Source organism: Chrysochloris asiatica, unplaced genomic scaffold, assembly GCF_000296735.1.
Source record: "Chrysochloris asiatica unplaced genomic scaffold, ChrAsi1.0 scaffold00321, whole genome shotgun sequence".
NCBI classification, from domain to species: domain Eukaryota; kingdom Metazoa; phylum Chordata; class Mammalia; order Afrosoricida; family Chrysochloridae; genus Chrysochloris; species Chrysochloris asiatica.
This window is the reverse complement of record NW_006408839.1, coordinates 2,805,043-2,809,591: the sequence shown is the minus strand read 5'-3', so window position 1 is coordinate 2,809,591 and position 4,549 is coordinate 2,805,043.

Below are 4,549 nucleotides of genomic sequence, written 5' to 3'. Positions count from 1 at the left end.
TCTACATCTGGCCTTGTTTTCTCTGAGTATGTGGAGCTTTTCCACTGTCTCGTTTTAGATATGTAGTCAATTTTATTTCTGTGTGTTCTATATGTTGAGGTCTATGTGTGCAGTCAGTTTTTATGTTGTTTAAAAAGTATTTGCAAGTTCCCATTCATCTTTTCTACTGCATGTGTCATTTTAGTTATGTTTGACTAAATTGCAGGACGTCATTGGTCCTGCAAAATTTTATCATGAGATCTCCAACATAATTTCTATCACCATATATTTTCCAACTACAGATCCTTCCTTTTTTGTTTCCAGTCTTTGCATTCCAATTGCCAGCAATTATCAATACATCATGATTGCATGTTTGATCAATTTCAGATTGAAGAAGTTGGTAGAATTTTTCAATTTCATCCTTACTGACCTTGGTGGTTGATGCATAAATTTGAATAATAGTGATATTAATGGTCTTCCTCTAGCTGTATGGATATTACCCTATCACAGACAGTATCGTACTTCAAGATAGATCTTGAATTGTTCTTTTTGATGATGAATGTGATGCTATTCCTCTTCAATTTGTCATTCCTGCCATAGTAAATGGCATGACTGTCAGATTCAAAATGGCCAATACCAATCCATTTTAGCTCACTAATGCCTAGGATATTGATGTTTATGCGGTCCATTTTATTTTGGACAACTGTCAATTTTTTAGAGCCATACTTTGTACATTTAATGTTCCAATTAGCAATGGATGTTTACAGTTGTTTGTCTTCATTTTGAGTTGTATCCCACCAACAGATGAAGGTCCTAGGGGCTTTACTCCATTCCTGTCATCATGGTCAATTCTACTTTAAGGAGGCAGCTCTTCCCTAGTCCATTCTGAGTGACTTCCAACCGGAGGGCCTCATCTTCTGGCAATACATCTGACAGTATTCTGGTGCTCTCCATCATGTTTCAGTATTCAGTAATCTGGTGCTGACAGTGTTCCACTGCTAGTCATAAGTTTTTCAGTGACCAAACCTATTTAGACATAGTCCTTCTCTCCTTCTTTCTAGTCTATCTTTGTCTGGATGCTCATCTGAAACCTGTCTACCATTGGTGACCGTGCTGGTATTTAAAATAATCATGGAATTGCATCCCAGAATTACAGCAACACACAGCTACCAGAGTATGACAACCTGACAGATGAGTAGTGAAGACCCTGTGCAGGGTCACTATGAGTCTGAACTGACTCAATGCATGTAACAAAAACAGCAACAATAGCTAAGAATTATGAACATTTCTTCATATGTTTAATGTCTTCCTTGGTGACGTTTCTGTTCTTGCCCTCTGCCCATTTTTCTATTGGTTGTTTGCCATTTTCTTGTAGAGGTCTTGTAGTTTTCTATAAATTTTAGAGATTAATCCTTTGTCTGATATACCATTGCAAAATTCCGCCCTCCCCCCAGACTGTAGGTTCTCTTTTTACTCTTATAGCAAAATCTTTTGAGATGCATAAATATCTAATTTTGTTTTCTACTGCATGTGTCACTTTAGTTATGTTTGACAGTGTGTTTATGCCATGGATCAGCGTCCCTAAATGTGTCCCTGTTTTCTCTGATGATTTTTATCTTTATAGTTCTAGGTTTTATATTTAGGTCTTCAGTCTGCATTGTTTGTTTTTATATAGAGTATGAGATATGGGTCTTGTTTCATTCTTCTGCTAATAAATTTCTAATTTTGCCAGTACCATTTGTTGAAGAGACTGGCTCTTCCCCATTTAATGCATTGTGACCCTTTGTCACAGATCAGCTGACTTTATGTGGATGGGTTAATATCTGGATTCTCAATTCTATTTCATTGATCTCTGTAACTTTTATGTATCAGTATCAGGCTGTTCTGACCACTGTGGCTGTGTAGCAGATTTTGAGATCAGTGTGTAAGAGGCCTCCAACTTAGTTCTTCTTCTTAAGTAATGTTTTGTTTATCTGAGGTTTCTTTTCTTTCCATATAAATTTAGTGATCAGTTTTTCCATCTCTGTAATGAATGATGTTGGAAATGGATTAAGATTGTATTATACCTATAGATTGCTTTGGGCAATATTGACATTTTCACAATGATATATTCTTCCATTTTTGTAAGTCTTTTTTGGTTTATTGTAGTAGTGTTTTGTAGTTTTCTTTTTATAGCTCTTTAGTTTCTCTGGTTAGATTTATTCCTAAGTATTTCATATTTTGGATGACTATTGTAAATAGTATTGTTTTCCTATTTTTTTTCCAGTGCTGTCTTTATTACTGTAGAGGTAACCTTCTGATTTTTGTATATTGATATTGTACCATGCTATTTTGCTGAAACTTTCCATGAATACCAAAAATTTTCTTGCTGAGTTTTTGGGATTTTCTATGTATAGGGTCATATTATATGCTGCTAGAGAGACTTTTACTTCTTCTTTGCAAATTTGGATGAACTAAATTTCCCTGTTTTGCCTTGTAGTCTGGCTAAGACTTCCAACACAATATTGAAGAGGAATGGTGATAAAGGGTATCCTTGTCTGGTTCCTGATCACAAAGGGAAGGCTTTTAGTTTCTCTCTGCAGTGGACTTTTCAAAGGGGGAAATGATAATAAACTAGAACTATTGGTGTAGATATGATTCTCTTTGTTCATGTGAACTTCCATGTGAGAGTGTGCCCTACAACCCAGCTAATGGTAACAGTCTTGAAAATACAAAGTTCAACAGCTGAGCGGGTTAGGAATTGAACCGCTTTGTCTGTAAGCCTATTGTTGTACTATGTGAGCTCTCAGTTACAGGAACCTTTAAGCAAAATTGCAGGAAATACTTTTTTTGCTTTTTAAGACCAAGATAGTATAAAAAATGCTTATAAGCCTGGAAACAAAAAATATATGTACATAAATAAAGTCATTTTTACTCATCTAGAGAAAAAGACTATGCATTTTATTAGTATAGTTATGAACATCTATAACTTTGTTATATAATAAAAATCTTCACTTTTGAAGTCAGCATGAATAAGTCAAGATTATTAGCAATCACTTCATTTCTATTGATTTCCTTTTGCTGCCCTGAGCTCACATCCCTATTGAGGAGTTCCTCTTTGACCACTGTGTCTGTCAACAGTCAAGTAATTACGACACTTGAGTTGATTTGCCCATTTCCCATGATGAATCTATGTGAGTAATGAAAAAGGCAGATGGGAAAAAAATGTTTTTTTTATTAGTATTAAATAAATCCTTCCAAGGTTTGCCTCGATGCATTCAAAGCATGGTGTTGGGGAAGAATACTGAAAATACCATGGACTGTCAGAAGAATAAACAAATCAATCTTAGATGAAATACAACCAGAATGTTACTTAGTAAGAAGGATGCCAAGATTTTTACTTCCTTCCTTTGTACATATCATCAGTAAAGACAAAGCACTAGACAAGGATGTCATGTTTAGAAAAGTAGAGTGTCCAAAAAAATAAGTAAGACCTTCAATTGTCATAGCAATGGCCTTGGATGTATCAATGATCATGAAGATGGGCAGGACTGGGCAGCATTTTGCCTATACACGAAGCCACCATGAGTTGGAACCTACCGGATGGCAACCACCACCATGGATGCTCTACTATAGCTTGTACATATTAGACTGCTCAATAGCAGCTTGTGCAGTCACTTCTCCATAGAAAGTGCAATAATTGTTGGCCTGAACAACCACTATCCGTGGACTCTTCTACCTTTATCCTGGTACTATCTGGGCAGAGGGCAGAATTTCAGGTGGAATCATTACACAGTAAAGGGAGAAGACTCCAGGGCTCAGATTCCTTGGGGAGCTACCATTGACCTACATGCACACAGTCGCCCCAGCTGTTTGAGTAGTGGGGAGAGCAGGGACAGCTTGGACAGTAATGTACTTACACTTGCATCCCCGCAGAGTGGACATTGTAGCATGATTTGACTGATGCCAGGAAGTTATTCTTCATCCAAACCCTCCTATATATACCAATGGTGGCATCAGCGACAGGAAAATATGCCAGTGTGAATGCTGTTGACCTTCAGAAGGTCAGTTCTCCTCTGGCCAACATTTGAAATGACATCATCAAATGGAGGCTCTTGTATGTGTGACCGCTAACATCCTGCCTTTGAGCAGAAATAATTGTCTGGGGGAGGGAGGATCCCACACCCTCTTGGGATGTTTAATTGGCTTCCTTTCCCCAATTGTCTCCTCTTTTTAGATTTCCTCTGCTAATCCTTCTTGCTCTCCTTTCCCTGGCTGTTACCCGAGATTGAATTTGGCTGTTGGCTTTTACACTCAGTGAAAAGGAGGGCATCACCAGCTGCTCTCATGAGATTTGATGGAGACAGGCTTCCCTGTAACAATTCAAACTCTGCATTATTCAGCAAAACTCCAGAAATATGTGCTCATTTTCATATCCTTAGATTTTTCTGGTCCTTAGGCTTTCAAATGAATGCTGTTTTAAGGAAATGAAAACACTTCATCTTAAATTCTCTGAGTGTGTTTCTGTGACATTTTCTGCTGCTACTTTCATAGGCATGGAGATTGTCATGCCTCCTTATTCCTGCAGTGA